The 20,102-nt window shown below is 35.3% G+C and overlaps 1 protein-coding gene across 2 annotated transcripts in view; it reads left to right on the forward strand.

The window, feature by feature from the left end:
- LOC116169900 (teneurin-a) overlaps nt 1-20,102 on the forward strand; it is a 310,461-nt gene that overhangs the window by 42,582 nt on the left and 247,777 nt on the right. For both annotated transcript variants that reach the window (XM_031486097.1, XM_031486099.1), the window contains exon 2: nt 13,025-13,109. The gene's annotated coding sequence lies outside the window, so the exon portion shown is untranslated. The remainder of the gene's footprint in view (nt 1-13,024; nt 13,110-20,102) is intronic.

Here is a 20,102-nt window from a genome sequence, read left to right on the forward strand (position 1 = left end):
TAGAGAAGACTCGCGGTTAGTACTTCAAGCGGTCAACACGTACCTTGAGCGAAAGTTTTGGTACACTTGGCGGTTTGAGCCACCGGCTTATTTCGGTTGCTCCCAGTTGCGTGCTTTTTGCACCCGTTCCGAAGTGTTATTTTCTTTTCGTGTTGATTTTTTTGCGAAGAAGACCAGGTTCCAATCAGGTGATATTTTGGCGAACCCTTGAGCTTCATCCCAGTTTACTTTGGATGCAGTGAATCGCGTTAGGATACGTTGTGTTTTCTCGAGGATATATAATTCAAAGTGCTGCCCTAGTCCTCAAGGCGCAGAATTTCGGGATCCGCCCCAGGTGGAATTTCCTACTAGTGCCGTAAGGTCATTTGTCGAAGGAGCGCTGCGTTTCGGAGAGATATTTGCCCCAAGAAGAGCTGGTGAAATAATACTTTGAACCATCGCGGTTTACCGTCGGATAGTGATCATAAAAGTTTGTGTTCTGCCGTACCGCTAACTCAAAAATTCATCTCCCGCAGGCGGTCAAAGCTAATAAACTAATAAAATAAAAATTAAATACACTGTGCTGTGTAGAAACTTTGGCAACTAGCCGTCTCCCACTCGCCACGCGAAGGATTTCCTGGACTAAGTTTCCGTTCAAACACTAAACTTTGCTTTCGTTCCGAGGAAGGATAGGCACCGTGGATTTTTGTTTCCGTGTGTTAAATTCAAGCCACCCCTAGGAAGTCACAGAGACCTAAGTGTCAGGTTTCATCACATCCACCCTGTACCAGAGGAAAGAGCAGTTCACAAGATCGGCTGTACAAATGTTGTAAAGGTTAGTCTAATTAAATTTGTAACATTCTGTGAAAATTCCACTTTTTGGTAATTAAGCTATAGTAAAAAAATTTTTGATTTGATTGTTTATTAAAGTCCAATGAACGATTACCAAAGAGTAGGATAAATTTTTGTGTTTATTTAAATAAGTCCCAGCCCACGCTGGATTAAAAACGATTACCTGTTGTTGCAATTTTCAAACTGTAGAGGATGGCCACCCCTTGAGTAAATTAGTTTCACCTGTTAGGATTTTTTAGTTAGTAGTTGTCATTGTTAAGCTAGTGTTTTTACAAGGAGAAGAGAAGAACCGTTGGTATTTTTCAAGTCCAGAAGGAACCCCCGTAGCAAAGTTTTCCACGTTGCAGCGCAGTTCACACGCTGAAATAACCAACTTGGGCAATTTTAAATATTGCGCAATACAAAAGTGTACAAATGTGAAACTACCTAAGAGTTGCAATAACTACGTTACTATAGAACAAATCAAACAAAGCAAATAAACGAAAAATTATTGTGATTGGAAAGCGCACAAATTAACTAGTGTGCGTTTAATAATCCCGCGAATGGTGCAAGCGAATCTCCATATGTAAGTACTATGCAATCAAAAATGAGTTGCTGTCGAGTCACCTTTGGAATTTTCCGTTTACATAGGAAATCGTACTTAACCTGAACTTCCAAACAGTCATTCATTTTTGATCGCCCGTTATTTAGTTGGTATATAATATGTATAACTCTTGCCAGGAAAGATTGCCGGTCACAGCACACCGTGTGTCGATTTACAATCTATGTTTTTCTTAAGATCCGAGCGACTTCCGGAATAGGATCGTGCCAATGTTAAAGGAAAAATCTTTTTGTTCAACATTGACACGATACTCTCCCGGAAGTCGCTCACATGTTTAGAAAAACATAGATTGTAGACCGGGATCAAGTGTTCTCTGACCGGCAATCTTTCCGGGCGAGAGGTTTAGATAGGAATAATAATAGGTGGATAATTTCGATGCTCAGGATGAACGGGAATTTGTCGATATATCTGACGAACGTCACAAGTGAAAACTATTGCCTGAACTCTCGACAACTTTGCCTCCACCAACGACACATTGTTTTTTAAAATTTGAATTACAATGTAATGTCTCGGTTGGTATCCATTCTCCTATTGATAACTCGAAATGGGGTGAAGCGTTAACCGAAATTGAAAATTTTTTTTTAATTTACAAGACCTACCCTATAAAATTGTAATTAAGTTTATTTGAACGACGACATGTTTGGGCTAAAAGCCATCATAAGGTCCTAAAAAATGTAGCATAACAAATTTGAGCTTAACCTAAGGCGACGAAACTTACATGAACAACGGTAGAGAAAATCGGTTAAACCGGAACAATTTAATTCCTCAAAAGGGGGAAGAGGACGACGCAAATAAGAGATCTAATGTCCTGAAAGCAGACCGAAAAGTACAAAAGGAATCAATGCAAACTGGACATCACCACTAGGTGATGGCTTCAGAAAAAACGGAACAATTATACAAAACTCAATTAAGTAAATGACAAGCAAAAGTTTTGACAAATAAAATTTTTGACAAGTGAAATTGGTTAAACTGAAAAGAACTAAACTAGAAAAAGAAAATCACTAGAGTAACAGCTGATTTGAATATACGGGATGGCAACAAATTAATTAAGAAAAAGTAGATCTTTGTCTTAAGTGGATGATTTCATTAAGTGATTTAATAAAGCTCGAATTAACCCTCTTAAGTATTTCTTTAATTTCAAGGCAATCAAGTTTTACCGTTTTGCAACAATAGTGTAGAAATTTAACATTCTTGGAACTGTCACTTTTGGGGAATTGTGATGTTTAAATTGTTCCGGTTTAACCGTTTTTCTCTACCGTTGTTCATGTAAGTTTTATCGCCTTATGTTAGGTTAAGCTCAAATTTGTTGTGCTACATCTTTTAGAGCCTGATGATGGCTTTTAGCTGAAACATGTCGCCGTTCAAATAAACTCAATTACAATTTTATGGGGAAGATCTTGTAAATAACATTTTTTCAACTTCGGTTTACAATGAAATGCACTCAGATTTCCGGCAAAACGATTTTCTGATCAACGAACAATCACAAATCATTTTTGAATTTCTAAAACATCATAAATTTTCCTTTATACTCTAGAAACACTTCTACTAGATCCATCTTCTTCGTCGTAATTTTTGCCGTCACTATGCAACATCCTTTTTCTTGTTATTAATTGAATCTACATTGTAGTGCAGTCAGATTTTTCAATATTCCCTAATAATCTTTAATTCCTTTTTTATCTGTTCATACTAAAAAGTCTTATTGATCCACCCTCCCTTCCGTAAACCCTGCCAAAGTCGATGGAGATTAAAACTACGATATTAGGTAAATTTGATTTTACCGAGCTTACCACGAACCCCTAGAATAAGAAATGCTCTATGGAGTGACTAATCATAACTAACAGCAGTACATATTTCGCCCTTGTTTCTTTAAATTGGTCTGTTGACATGTCTTCCCCTTGTTTCTTTCGCCTCTTACCAATTTTTCTCTGTCCCCATATCCAATCTCTTCTCCTCTCGGAAAATTTCTATTTCATTGACTCTAGTATTGTTCTTCGCAAACGTTTCAAAGTACGTAATTTTTTTCCATTCCAATCGCACTAGGATCATTTCTTTTTTCATTGTTCCTCTTTCATCATTTCTGGTCGGTTTCGCTCTGCATTTCTAATCTAGTAATTCCACAATCCAGTAAAGCCACTTTCAATGCATCTTTCATTTCCTTAATTTCCTCCTACCTCTCTAAGTCATTCTGGTCTAATTTCTCCATTTTGTCCATTAGTCTTTCTATTTCTTCTAGTTTTCAAAACACCTGCTACAGGAATAAGTTCAATATGTCAACGAGTAAATGAGGTCCGTAGTTAGGTATTTTAGGCCGAAAAAAAACTCAGTGCAGATTAAAAGTGATTTCTGCAAAAGAGAAAAATGAAACATAAGGTGAACATAAAGCGTATATTTTTCATCCTATCGGCTGCTACGAATATAATATTGAACGTTCAAGCTCTAATGGATAAGTTGTATAATTGGGAGTCCGTAGAAGGCAAAATGGGTTTAGTGGTAGCGCTAAATATCAGAGTTTGCAATATGCATGTTGTAGATGCAGAATTAGTTACGTAAGTTTCATACTGCACTTCAGTACAAAAGCCGAATAAGCTTCTAGTTGTTGCATCGTGCTGAAGTTGTTAATGTATTTGATGACCACTGCGCGTTTTAAATTAGTGTTGCTAACAACTCACAGCGTGCTCAATTTCTAGTTCTAATATAATTATAGGGAGCAGGAAGCTGGCCAATGGGACGTGGAAAAAGTTTAGTGGTACCTGAGAGACAAAGAACTGTTGCGATTTTTTAAATGCCTTTATCTTAATAAATATTGTGTGAAACAAACTGTAAATGAAAGATACAAGTGCACATACCATTGAGTTTTCGAGCGTATCCCCAAAAAAATTTATGCATAACGGATATCTGAGCGACTTGTCTTGTTGTGTCGTGGATGGCTTCCGTACCCCATTGTATTCCTGTATGCCATTTGCTGATATCTCTCATACATTTTTACTCATATTGGCGTAGTTATGCTTTTGCGAAAACCCGAGAGCGAAAATACCACCACATATTGCCCCGAGAAAATGGAAGTGGAGATGTATGATAATACGTGTCACTCAAGTCGGAGAACAGCAGTGCGACGACATGTTCAGCGTTGTCTATCTTTTGACCCCAGTTAACGTTCCCCTTCGTTCTCGTTTTGCTGAAGCTAGAACTTTTAATCAGATATCGATGGTGTGTTGTGCGACTGATATTCAGATCGCGCACCGAGTGCCGTTGTAAACTTGTAAATTCATTTGTCGATCTGTGCTTGTCACCATCAGCTCCCCGAAGTTAATGTGCTGTGTATATTGCACATTTCCTGTATTTAATTTAGCGGAAACTGAGATTTTATTAGCGGTAAGCCCGGCGTACATTTAGCTAATGCATTTTGGACATTGAACATTCATTGAATACTTTCTAATCGAGTTTTAACTACCCTTTTATTGCTTCCACTCCACATAATTCCCCATTCAAATTGTTCTTGTTCAGGTGACGAGGGATCCTTCTAAAACTTTCCCTCTGAAAAACAGTAAATGGAAAAGTTTCGCATTGTAGGGACCTCTTAACTCTACGCATTTAACGTGTTGCAAATATTAAATTATCCCAAATTTATAATTTAATCTACTAACACCGTTCGCTCGCAAACATTAATGTTGGAAAATCATCAATCATTATCACTGAATGCTGTCAAAGCTTTTTTGTAATTTGAACTGGAGGTTGAAGTATGATTTATAATCCTTAGACGTCTTTATCCTTCCTCCTACACTGAATTTCTTTCTTTTGTTTTATTTAAATCATATCAGTTTTTTGACAATTAAATATCAGATCACCAGGAGGATGGTAGTAAATTTTCGTCGCTCTAGCTAATGGAGCACAACGCTGGGACCCGTTCTGGAGACTAATGATCCAGTGAATAATCGAATTTAAATAAATGTACAGGATCCAGTTACTCTTGAAACTTTAATATTAACAAGTAAAAAATGTGATCGTGATATCTCCAATGGAGATACTAAATCCTAGAGGATTCAAAACACATGAACAAATACGAGTAATAATGATGGTAGTTATATTGTGCATACCCAAATTTTACATTGGAAATGTGTCGATTAATAATTTAATTACTTATCAATTAACAATGTGATCAATATAAAAGGAATGAACTGCTGTCGATATAAGTATTGGCATTGTATTCCTTTAATTCATTAATTTAATGAAGCCTTTGTAGCAGCTGTCATTAGGATAATAATTCTTATATACTTTTTCAAACAAAAAGGTTGTAACGTAATGTTATTCATATCTTCAACACAGAAACAAATACAGTAGATGCACCAGCTTCCCCTGCAAAGTTATAACTAAAATTGAAAATGGTAACCTAATTTTTCTCACTCGAGGTTATAAACATAATAAATAAGCCATCATTCACCAGGCTAATTGCCAGATTCAGTACTTCACTGTGGCAACCGATTTTCTTTGGTCACACTGAGTAGTAGTATAATATTGCATCAGGAAAAATAAGTAAGACTAATTAGCTCAGTAGACTACACTTTATGTAAAACTAGTAAATTGGTTTGACCTGAATAAAAGCAGCGTTCAGTTCCGATCTATTTAATTATGAAAATAACTCAATTACAGATTCAAAGTTGAGGGAGAGAATGGAAGGTTGACAAAATCTGTTATAAATAACGGTTCATTTTCTCTCTTCTATTCCATTCCATCTAGCCGGATGCAACGGAGCATTGAAACGAAATTATAAAGATTAAATATCGGAAGCGGAACAATCCAGTCTGAGAGTTCTTTGATCTAATTAATGGGTCGGTGGTAACGCGGTAATTGTCGACCCCATCCCAACAAGAACTCCACGCCAAATTCTCTTTATATTTTCCTGCATCGGACAGAGGTAATTCTTCATCCGAACACCACCCCTGTCTATTGACGACAAAGGAATCGTATTAGTTGCCGCTAATTAATATCTACGGAAAATTGTGAAAGATATTCGATGGAAATGTGCAGTAGAGGGTTTTTGTTACTCTCTCCTCATACCTGTAATAACGTAGATAACATTCATGCTACCTTAATACTCGCGGTATATGAAGCTAATCTCAGTTACGATGTGAATATATATATTTACTGCAGCTCTCTAAATAATCTCCACCGGTAGTGAGGGTATAAATATGCACAAAACAGTTACTGTTGCTTATTTATTCAACATTCCTGTTTCCAGTATGTGAATTTCGCAGACACTTTGTTGCGTGCATTCATTTCTAGGCAACTATCCGCTCAACGGAAATATCATTTAGGATTCCAATTAAAAATTAGGTTATAGGTACAGACATTTTTGCCATAATTACAACGTGCGTCGTGCATATATTTCAAAATTTTTGACATAAGATAGACCTATATTGTCGTGTATGTGAGAAAACTTTGCAGCACTACGCATTACCTATTACTATTATTACTAACAAAAAAAACATAGTATGGACATAAAGTTCACAATAACGTGACTTCAAAGTAATAGAACATCTTTATTAAAATTTATTAAACTTGAAAGATACAGACTTGTTTATACTACAATATTAATATTTCTTTTACTTACTAATAACAGGACCACTTTGATGTAATACGAGTATAATGTAAATTAGACAAACAATTGGAAGCAGACTTTCAAATTGCATTTTATCCATTATTAAAAATGCTCAGCAAGCCAAAAAGATATCACAAGAAGACTCATGCAGAGAAACCTACCATGTTTGGAATGTATTGAAAAGTGTCCTTCCTTTTTCTGAATTTTTCCATTCGTGTACTAAATTTAGATGCCGACTACAAAACGCAGCCTTGTCCTGTCTAACTCCCTTCTGCACCTTGGCCTCCGCTCTCTGTTCCTTGTAGAGGTTGTAAATTACCCTCCTATCCTTATACGTGATATTCATTAAGAAGTAGACATAGGAAGATGCGTGTAATTTTTTCCCTATGTCTACTTTTAAATGACAAAATATCTTCCAACCTGCCAACCAACCAATCTATGAATTCCGTGCTTTTAAACTTTTGCTGAAACAGTGGAATTTTAGAGGATCAAATTTATCACATCGTTTGAATTAGGCGTTTGGAATGCGCTAAGGCAATGCATCTGCAAAATCCAGAATGGTAGAGCAGCATGCGTGCGTAGTTGCATAAAATTAGGCGCCCTTCAGAAGAGATTTTGTCATTTAAAAGTAGATATAGGGAAAAACAATATACGCAAATCTCTATGTCTACTCCTTAATGAATATCACTGTATATTATTCCTGCCTCTTTCATTATCTTAAATAAAGCGCTCCGATGAACCTATCGAATGCCTTTTTTAAATCTACGAAAGCCATATGAGTTGTTTTTCCTACTCTTAACCTTGTCTTAATCGTTAATATAACTTCTCACGTGGCACTATTTCTAGTTGTCCTGAAATGTTTGCATTTTTTTGCGGTTGCTTTAACTTCGAGATTATAATCAGCCTCTTTTTTCTGAAAATCGGCCGGAATCTGCCCTGTCTTGTATATACTATTTGTTTGTTTAAAGAGCATATTCTGCACTTTTGTTCCTGAATGTTTAGTTAATTCTGATAATACTGTATCTGCTCCTGTTGCTTTCCCTACTTCTTTATAGCTTTGTCAAACTCTGGCCTATGTATGCTAAAACCTAGTTCTTCGTGTTTGGTTGCTCTAATTCTGGTAACGTTTCTTCCGCGCTATGTAAAAGTTTGAATTTCAATTTACTAGTTCCAATTTAAATTATTTATGGAAAAAATTAGCCATGTTCCACAATATGGAAATGTCAAACAAATTAGATGCACAACTTTAAATAATAATTTTTTTAACGTAACTTGTTACTCCAATAATAGCGCAACGAAATGTTTTGCACCTTGGACCCTAAAACTTTCGTGGTAATAAGTTATTTAAATGCAACTATGCAAGAACTTTAATCCAATAATGCACCGAAACGAAAATGTTCGCTTACGTATTAATACGGTAACGTTTCGCAATATCCCCGGTTCTTACACGAAGAAGTTTACTTGTTTCTTAAATCCAATGCGTTAACTCATGGTGACTCGTAACGGATTTAAAATACACCCACAAATAAACTTTGTCGAACTTCACTGTTTTCACTTGAAATCTGTTAAAAAAAACTTAAACTTTCGCAATACACTATCAGGTACGACTACGCGGCTGACAAATCTGTTCGTGTACCTCGATTATACGGTTTTCAGTTCTAACTTTTATAGTTTCGTAGGAGAATTTGCTAGAAAATTTGTGTAAATTAAAATAAGCAATCCACAAGTTGAGTAACCGAAAAATATCTCAAACAGTGACACTAGATACTCTGTTCTAGAGCTAATCGCAATATACAGAGGTCTCGTTTAGATCGTCCACTATTGACGCTTCTGTAAATCGAGAACATAAAATTTAGTTTCTATTCGCCCATTTGCTATTTTCCAATTAAATTTGGGCGACTGCGATATTGACATTTGTTTTATGAGAAAATTTATAGCTTTTACGACACTTCAATACAAAATCGGCGACTACGCACACTTTTAAGTATACCGCTACATACCTACGTAAAGAAATTGTTTAAAATCTACTGCATCATGCCCCATGTTTTCATTATATCATGAGTATGCCCCATAAGCTGGACACATGGAGTTACTGACAGATCAGGCAATCAAACACGATATTACAAATAACGGTCATTAGGTCAATGAAAATATTAACACTACCGTTGTCAAATTTTTGCAAAAGTTATTTTATTCGTAGAAATCACAAAACACTCAAGCCTAAGTTCAAATGCCTTTTCTTATTTTTTCCGAAAAGTGAAGGCCATCAGTGGTAATCCGACATTCAATGGAAGCGGGTGGAAGTAAATTTTTTGGGGGTAGATTTTGAGATTCTATAAACAATGCAACGCCCTGGTAACTTTTCTTTCAATCATAGCATAGCATCATTAAGGAATAAGGAAATCTAGATGCAGCACAGGGTGACACTTCCAGTCTGTTTCGAGAATGTGGAACCACCGTCCTCTCACCATCCCCATCTAAAAATTTTGCGAAGCTTTGCAAAGCTCCTAATTTTTATCGTTACCGTAAAAGACACACTGACTATGTAGCTAACTGAGATTCCAACCACCGTCCTCTCACCATCCCCATCTAACAATTTTAAATTACAATCTATCACTTGCGAAGCTTTGGAAAGCTTCTAATTTTCATCGATACCATAAATGACATACATAACCGCAAGTCGGGTGTTCCAACCTTACTAACAGTGTTAAATAAATTATGTCGAGTCGAGTTCAGAAGCAGTGTCCTCCCCCAGATACCTTAAATGTAGAAAATGTACTAATATTTCAGTTCCTACTTGATTTAGTTCAATTTTCTTTCAATCTTTGTGACTTTCCTCCTCATTTTGAAAAAAGTTCAAAACTCACAGGAGAGCTGGCATTTTAATTATGTGCTACACTTGAGATAATCGAAGGAGACCAAAACCGTTTCATTCAAATTTAAAATGTTGAGGAGGGGTGGACTAGAGGGCGGGTAGCTGCATGCAGCAGTGTAGCTGTACGTACAGAATACCCTAACCTATACTGATGAACCAGTTTTGGACATTTTTTGATGCCTCTAATAAGAACAAAGGTATGGTGGTATTCAGTTGTAGGTAATTTACTGCTTAATTATCACTGGGATAAAAGTGAAGCTACTGATTATGAAATTAAAATTGCCTATCAAAAAAGTCCACGTGCTGGGTATGTGAAAAGTAAACCTCGTCTAGAAGCGTGGAGACAGCAGCACCCTATCAAAGTATAAGGATTATTAAACGCACAATCCGTTTTCATTACACTTTTTAATACGATAGATATACCTAGCGATACGCTCATTTACTATTAAATGGCAACTGTCAAAGTTACCTACAACAATTAATCAGAGGGAGGATAGCTTGCTTATTTATAAAATAAAATTGAACCAACCTGTTTTAGGAGCGCAAAGTACTGTAGGTATTATAAGTAATCGTATTGATTTGCTGTTCTACGTACCTTCGTCTATTTACGTGAAAAATTACGGTTGTTATTATTATTCATAGGAAAACCTGTGCGACGATGAAACTTCGTAGGGACGCCATGTCATTATGTCATATTATTTCTAGATTATACTGAAACATCAAGTATATTATTAAATGTCGAAGCTGTTGCTTTGAAAGTGACATGTATAAATTTTAAACGAGGCGCTAGGAAGCGTAGTAAATAATGCAGGGTCTAATTTTAATTTTAATTTCATCAGGTTTCGTCTTGCTCTTTTGAAATATTAATTTTCGGAGACTCTAAAAATAGAGAGCCCCACGATTACATGCCCAGCTTATTAATAAAACACCGACTTTATTATGTTAATACGGTAGGCAACAAAAGGGCATCGCTCGTACTCATTTTTCAAAATAAAGTGCCTTTAGTGAAATCGATGCGCTGCGACTTTACAATAAAATGTGCTTCTTGTATCGGCAGAAACATTGTATTTAATTGCAGGTTGCATTGCACTGTAAACGCATTTATGATACCGCACATAAGTGGTAATGAAATTTTATGTGCGAGCAACTATTAAATTGATATCAACGAAAGCGTATAGTGCAACCAATTTACGATTAATCCCAAGATATAAAATATAATACGGTATGATGCAGCTTAATTCTCTCCTTTATGACAAAATTGATCTGCGGGCGAGCTAGTTGTCGTAATTTCTAATTTCGATATCTGCAATATGACTGAGGATTCAGGTCGGTACTTTCTATGTGCAAAGTTTCCGAGTGTGCTACTGTTTTTATTGCCCGCTCGAGGTGAAAAGCAAACGACGATAATGTTTCGAAAATAAGAAACGCATCGACAATTGATACAATTCCTATTCGATTTTGTGTCATTTTTAACTGCTCACCCTCCCAGTTAATGTGATTAGAAGCAGAATGGTACATAAAATGAGAAACTAACGTGGAATTGCTAGTTTCTCAATGTTGTTTGTTCTGTATTAGTCTTTATTAGGGTATATTATTGTGTATAAAGTAAGCAGACGAGAGATACAATTGTAGGGTTCCAAATTAACTTTACGTTCCAGGAGTTTATGTTTCGGTACCAAAGGTAACTTTAATTTAAATTGTTAAAAAAGGACGTAATATACTTGTTAAATTTCGGCAGTAAATTTTCATATCCCCAAATGTATTACACGTAATCTTAATTACATCTCCAAATTAAAATATACTCATTAAAAATCCGGAGTAGGAAGTTAGTAGTGTGGCAATTATGAATATTTTACGTCCTATCTGATGCATACACAAGAGGGTAGTTCCGAAAACTATACATTACATGCGAGGAAAGACAATGACAACGGAATTGTTATCAGTTTGTTGACGTCAGGAAGGTATCGAGCGATGACCAAAGTAAACAAGCGGCGACATCTAGTCGTTGCCGAGCTACTCACCCAACACGAAGGTCTCTGAAACGACACGGCTATTCAGAATCCTGAAATATAACCGTAAATACCCTGAAAAGAAATTACAAATAGCGTGGCTGGAATAATGGCACGGTCCATATTTATTTACGACTTTCTCGAGCTACATTTGGCACCCTCATATTGCACGAATTGTAAACGGAAAAAGGTCGCAATCCCTACTTGCATGAAAATTGCAGACTTATCTACATCAATAATAGCATTTGCGCATTTAAATGAAAGATAGTACGAAATCCGCCGTGTCTCGTATTGAGCACGTTTTTGAACTTCCCTGGCATTAAAATAAAAACACCGCCGCCCAACTAAATGGAACCTCCAAAGTGGAAAATTAAATTCTGAATACTATAGAAGCTTTCATTTTCCGTTATTTTAAAACCGCATCTTTTATTAACGCCCACTCCTTTTACCAACGGCCATTTCTCCCGCGTAATACAATCACGAGAGGGCACTTCCACCAACTTGACTTCGTTTTTTGTTGCGGCGCTTTTACAGGAACCTATCTAATAATCGTCAGGTTCTCATTTATAATTTAGGCTGTAATTGAGTGTAACAATGTAATCGAGTAACAAACTACGCACTTACATCAATCATTTTATTTCACACCGAGCATAGGAAATATCTAAATTTAATGAAATTTATTTGTATTGATGGACTACCGTATAAATTTGTTATACAAGCTTTAATTAACTTATAAAAACTTGATGCTAGTTTTTTTAACCTGTAGATAGTCATTATCTTCATTTGAATTCGAATTTGTATTAAATAAATGCTTCTCTTACGTTTAAAGGGCAACGCATAGGCAAGCCATACGCATTTGTAACATCTACCACATCTGTCTCATACTGTGGCATAATTGGTGCCGACCCGACAGTCTGCAATCGATATCTGCAATTAATGTTACTTCATTATACCATCCTGAAGTTAGCCTTCCTTCACGATACTTTATTGCAGCAAAGTTTTCACGTTGCATTAGCGTTCAAAATTTACTTTTACTGCATTTAAAGCGAAATAGCCCTAATAAAATATGCTGCTTCTGAATAGGTACATTAACTCGCACTCTTTTGTTACAGATCATTTCTACATGACCACTAATTGATGTTGGCTCCAACCGAATCGATTTCCAACGCTAGTAAGGATGCAGCATACACATATTTGGTTTGTACAATTTTATTTAGTACAGGTTATTCTACAGTTATAAGCAATTAATCCTTTTGCGCGCTCCTATAATTGAGATATACGTGAGAGTCTACGTTTCTTATCGTGCAGAGTTAATGAAGAGTGTTGTAGTGCTGCTTATATGCTTTAGTTAGAGGAAACAAAACCGTTTTCTGCAAAGCAAACGAATTTCACTGCATTGTCTACCTAACTTCATTAAAGATTAGCATAAATCACGAACTAGGATTGAAGATATTAAAAATCTTTGGCATATTTCACATTCACACTCAGCAAAAAGCTATGTTTTGCACGGTTTAAACAACTCAGAGCGTTTAAAAGTGAGTACATCTTTGCCACAAATAGAAAATGTAAACATGAAAATTCTATATGGGTCGTACAATGGATTGAAATAAACACACAATTATTTGATTGATAATGAGAATCAAAAAAATTTATTTCGAACTACTTGGAAGAAAATCTCAAGAAAAACCTGAAATAAAAAGGGGCACATACCCGTTCTTACCCCACACGCAGGTGTTCGATCAAAATAAATAAGGAAAAACTTAAAATTACTTACAGTTTTTATTAACCTATAACCTGGTAAAAACAACGGTTGCGATAATCAGGCACATGTACTAACAAAAAAACACTCGATGACTCGTTGGCAGCTTCAGGACTACTGCACTGAATCCAACCACTCGAATAGGTTTGTTGAATTAAATGATAACATTTATTTCTTATGACTTATGACTGTTCAGACGAGAAACACTTCAAAAATTTGTTGATACGATAACGATCCAAAATGATCCACTACAACTGCTTTTCCAAAATCAACGCAACTTTCCTCCGTAAACGGACAAGCCGCATTAAACTTTGCACTAACTTTAACTAACAACTGCATTTGCACAGATAATTCTAATTGGGACGAAACATCGTCCTCAAATAAGCAAAAAAGCCCATTACTTAACAAAATTAGCGTCCAGCGTTATTAATTATATTCTGAATAAAGTGTATACAAAAGAAGAAAAAATGGAAATGTTGCAGATGAATTTTAATAATCACAGAATTTATTTGCTGCTAAATATCCCGATAAGCAAATTCCGCCAATTGACATAATTGACAGCGGCATTAAACAAATTCGATGTTGATGGCTGAATTGTTAATGAACAGAGCAGAAAAGGAACTTGCCGTGTTTTAATTGTAGAAGAAAATCCAATTTACATCACTGTTCGTATTTAGCTGGAGAATTAGAAATTTGTCACATGTACATATTACATGCGACAATTCACAGCAAATGAGTAAAACTCTAGTTACTGAAAAAGCCACCTTAAAGACCGTTTCTCAGTTATCTGCAAAACAAATCGGCCGAATACGTATCTAAAATAAGTACTATAAGCTTCTTAATTGTTTCCACTCTTGTCAAATTTGTGAGTAAGGTGAGTTGCATAATTGTTAGGCATATCAATACATTGAGATATTTAAGAATGGTCCAGTGTAAAAATTTACGCACTGTATAATCACAAAATGGATATTTCTCCGAATAATCTAATAAAAAATGAAACAAATTTCGTCATTGTTAGTTGATATTGTACAATTTGAAACGATGAAAGACGGAACTAGAGATTACCATATTTGCGAAATGACACGCAACATGAAAATATTGAAAAGGCTCGGAAGTCTCCAATTCCATAACAAATTTTCAGCATAGTTCAACAGTCCATCAGTCAATTTCAAAGAGAGGTTAGTTAGAGTGTAAAATGTCCTTTGCTTGTGAAAGATATTTTTGGCTCTGTGGCAAAGCGCATTAGGCAGTTGATTAACATTGGAAATCTCAGAGAACTAAAGCTTATACGAAATGCTTAAACGAATATAAAACAAATGGTCTTTACTCGATTTTTCATTTACACAAAATAACGGTTTTCATAAAAAGTTTTCAAAAACATCGTTTCAGTATTGATTACTTAATAGGTTTCTTGTTTCGCAGTTTTTCAAGCGAAGCGTGTTGTGTTGTACAAAATGTTAAATTTGGTGTCGAACCAAAATAAATAACTTTCAGGAGAGTGGGATCATATAAGTCCTAAAAATCTTCATAAATCAATAAGGTACGCGACATACTTCAATTCACATCAACTGTAGCATAAACTTTCTGGCGAGTTGTGAAAGGAAACGCGAGAATTGCGTCGATTGTAAGATATTTTTAATACATCTTGAATTTTCCATTCCGGCATTCCTTTAGGTAACAGTTTTTACGTCGTTTTCTTAAGTAGGCGGTATTTATTTATAACACGTTTTAATGCGTTTTTCGAGTATGAAAATTCATTGAATCTAAATTCCAGCTCTTGTTTACGAATCTCAAATTTAAGTCAGAAATGTAAGTGGATTTAAGAATGTATGCTTTCGCAGTAAATTAATTATTCATCACGTCGAACTGGAGATAAACTTCCGCTAATGGAAAGACGATGCACCGGAGTGCAGGTGGAATTCAATTTTCCATGATTTGTTTCGATATATACCCAGCGCTTTAGGAGTTGATTGCTAATTTCTGTACTAAATTCACTTAGAGTCGCTGAAAATGCGAAAGAGGTATATCTAATTCTCCGGAGTCGTCATAAAACTATCACCGTGTAACATAAATTGTCACAAAGGCGAGGCCAGCTTCATCCTAGTTTATATAGATTTGAGAGTAATAAAAAACGCTAAGGAAAATCGCAAGGAAACCGTACATTTTCCTTAAACAGACGCCTTATACCACAATTTCAATATGCAAATCTAGTCGTAATATTTGAATTATTCATTTATATTTAACCGCACGTTTAGATTCAGAATCGTTCTAAGGATACATTTATACACGCACCTGAAAAACTTCATTTGGGTTCAGCCTATCTCCTTCTGGGCCAAATGTTACTGAATTACTTTGAGCTTTCTAGAGTTTGTGACTTTCTGTGAAACCGATCTACACAGATGGAACATATGGCTAGAAACTAAAGTTTCCACTTGCTTGATTATTTTGGAAAGTTAAACAAACATGTTACAAATAATGCACCGCCCATATCATATCACGTTACGGTTATTTTTGGCATGATTTAACAAGCTCAAACTTACTACAACCGAATTTCATTGTTAAGCTTATCGAAGTAAGAAAATTCGAATGTAATTGTGTGGAAAAGCTGAGGCGTATGAAGTAGAAGACTAGCTGAGGCAAATGATGAAGCATTGTAGTCATCTACAACTATCATAGTTAAGGCGCAAAAGAGTAATGAGGATTTGTTTTAACATTAAGGTTAAGAGGAAAACCCCAAATGTGGTGAATTTATGGAATTAAGTACTGAGGCGCAAGTTCTTGACGATTGTAAAAGCGTATGTCAATGTTGCTCTAAAATAAAAAAAAAATAAAAAAAATAAGTTATTGGGTTATTAAAGTTATGTGACAAACAAATGTTTTAAAAGCTGTCTGCTATGTGTGAAGTATTTGTTCTGTCATTTATCTCGTTGCCATTGTCCAGATCAGATAATTTCGATATTATTTACCTGAACTGTGAGTAATTATTTTTCTTGAAATCTCTTGAATTGTTTTGTCGATTTGAGCGTTTTTCAAACGGGGTGTAGTTTAAGTTTAAGCTTGTGATTAGTGTCAATACTTTTTGATTACCCAGACGTTCAAGAAAACACACACTTCAATTATATAGTCCTCGTACCTGACAAATTCTCAATTTTAAACATTTTTCAAAATTTAAACCCTTTTCACATAAATAATAAAGCACAAGGGTTTTAAATTGTCTTGATTAACACTAAGATACAGCGAAACTAAGTAAGTAAAACAACCCGTTTAATCTTTTGCCAAAGGAAATTTTTCTTTTGCTTCCGATGGTTTTCGTTCTTCATTTTAATTGTAAGATTTTCGCGAGAAATTGGGGTTTCAAAACGATGTCCCAAAAAATGTGAACTTTCGCTGACTTAACATGGAACCCTTGGAACTTTTGGACCGAATGCCCTCAAAACTTTCCCATACTAGCCCCTCCCTGTTCTTACCTAATTAAGTAGTACCCTAGTACCTACAAAATGGCGAATCTATGAATCTAATAAAAGCTAGTGTGATAAATCATTCCCACTTCATTTTCAAATATGCCAAATTTGCCATTTTTTGTGACAACACGCCGAGTGTACATTTGTAACTAAATATCTCTAATTAAAATGACAGAATATGAGCCCTATTCTAGACATCTCGCCCTCTAGGTTTCCGAAACTAATTGAGAGAAAAAAAGTGCTATTCAATTGAAAATACGCAGAAAGGATGATCTTATTCCAGTACCAAACACTCCCGGACTTCCTAAACCGGCTTTATGGTTCAGTGGTAGAGCGTTGGACTACAAATCCGGAGATCGGGTTGAGGTGAATTTTTCATCTGTGGCAGATGGAAATTACCTTAGACCAGTTTTTCGAGCATTCTGTCGGCTATACTCCGAATTAGGTTTTCCTGCAGTTTTCCTAATTCGTGAGGTAAATATCAGAGTAGTATAGAACACTTAAAACCTTCTGCAGAGGCACCTCTAAAAAGTATTATGTGTGTCATTTTGTAATTGGACGCAAGCCTATTCAGGGCCCAGAACAAGAGAGGGATAATAAATAGATAAATACCAAACCCAATATAATTTATTGGAAAAGTCACCCCCTAATTTTTTACCCCTTGTACATTTCACATGATATGAAATGTTTAAACTGATCTAATTCTTAAAATCGCAAAAATTTCCATTTTACATATTTCAATAAAATTCGAAAAATTAAATCCACATTTAGAGCTACCGTTCCATATTTAATAGAAATATTGACGGTGTTCAGTTTTACTTTTTAGCGTATTAAATAATAAATCAGCAGGTTTCGCGTAAACTTCCTGAAGTTCAGGAAATTATAAAAAATTACCAAATTAGGTAGTATAACGTCTTCTTATGCTAGTTATTGGTTCATTAAACGCTATTTCACCCCATTCATCGATCGTGTAAACAGAAATTACTTAAAAATGATTTAAATGATGTAGGGTTTTCGTCTACACTAAACGCTTTTTTATACGGAACTGTGTTGCTAGGGGTTGTCAGATATAAAGAAACGTTGTGTTCTTTTAGCTCCCACCTTTGTTTCTAAACTTTTCGTTGCCAAAATAGTGCAACCAAAGTGCTTGGAAGAACAATTAGGTGCAATTAGAGCTAGAATTAGAGAGCTGTTTTGTGAAGTTATTTGATAGTCGTAGATAAATTCTTAATTTAATCCACTTCTTCCATTCTTTGCATGTATTGCACAAATTCATATCTTCTAAACATTCTTTGGATTGTCTTTTTCAAGTTTTTCAGATTTTTGTTAATAATCGAATTCTTGTTTCTTCGAAATTTTTTAAAACTTCAAATTACTCAAGTGCGTAAAATTCTGCGGATTGTTATGAGTTTTTGGAATTCTACTTACTGCTATATTCTTAGGTTCCATTCTCTAGATGTCTAGATTATTAAGGTTCATCTTGTTCTTCAGTTGATCTGATTTGTTCTATGCTTCGGATTCGTCAGGTTTGAATTTTTAGATTCTTCTGGGTTTCCGAATTCATCCGATTTTAATTTTTACAGTTTCCAGTTTTTTTATTTTAAAATTCATTAAAAATATTCATTCTGGTTCTGTAACTTTATCCAGATCTTCCTTTAGATTCTTCATTTATCTACATTGTATTCATCAGCATCTTCAGAATATTTTCTACATTTGTAAAAGCGGAGTGTTGCCATTTTAGTTTTCAAATTATCTATTTCTGAGGATTGAAAGGCGTGTCCCATATGTTTGATCATCTACACGGATTTTAACCAACATGTCACCATTACAACCAATGTAGTAACGGAAAATAACATCGTAAATGGAAAGTAATCATACAATTTGCCGTCAGAGCAAGTAGTAAAATAAAAAAAAACAATTCTGAGAATCGTATAAACTAAAGGGAGCAAAAAGTGGGATTTGAGGAAAACATAAAGCTACATCAGAACCATAAGTCCTGGATTAAGGATATTAAACAATAATTGCCACTGCAACTGCCAAATTATGTCGGAAAATCAAAAGCTTCATAATACAAACACATTGACTTTACGAGCGGATTTGCATTTCTTCTTCACATTATAGGTATAGTGGAGCGAGTTGGCGCCGTTAATGAGGGCAATTGTCACTTCTATGAGTTTTTGGAATTCTACTTACTGCTATATTCTTAGGTTCCATTCTCTAGATGTCTAGATTATTAAGGTTCATCTTGTTCTTCAGTTGATCTGATTTGTTCTATGCTTCGGATTCGTCAGGTTTGAATTTTTAGATTCTTCTGGGTTTCCGAATTCATCCGATTTTAATTTTTACAGTTTCCAGTTTTTTTATTTTAAAATTCATTAAAAATATTCATTCTGGTTCTGTAACTTTATCCAGATCTTCCTTTAGATTCTTCATTTATCTACATTGTATTCATCAGCATCTTCAGAATATTTTCTACATTTGTAAAAGCGGAGTGTTGCCATTTTAGTTTTCAAATTATCTATTTCTGAGGATTGAAAGGCGTGTCCCACATCTACACGGACCGGTAGTAACGGAAAATAACATCGTAAATGGAAAGTAATCATACAATTTGCCGTCAGAGCAAGTAGTAAAATAAAAAAAAACAATTCTGAGAATCGTATAAACTAAAGGGAGCAAAAAGTGGGATTTGAGGAAAACATAAAGCTACATCAGAACCATAAGTCCTGGATTAAGGATATTAAACAATAATTGCCACTGCAACTGCCAAATTATGTCGGAAAATCAAAAGCTTCATAATACAAACACATTGACTTTACGAGCGGATTTGCATTTCTTCTTCACATTATAGGTATAGTGGAGCGAGTTGGCGCCGTTAATGAGGGCAATTGTCACTTCTAAAAAAGGAAATGATTTTGCGCGACCAAAGTGCATTAATTGAATTTGTGGTGGCCAGTTTCTTTTAGTAAAGTG

Source organism: Photinus pyralis, unplaced genomic scaffold, assembly GCF_008802855.1.
Source record: "Photinus pyralis isolate 1611_PpyrPB1 unplaced genomic scaffold, Ppyr1.3 Ppyr1.4_LG4, whole genome shotgun sequence".
Lineage (NCBI taxonomy): Eukaryota > Metazoa > Arthropoda > Insecta > Coleoptera > Lampyridae > Photinus > Photinus pyralis.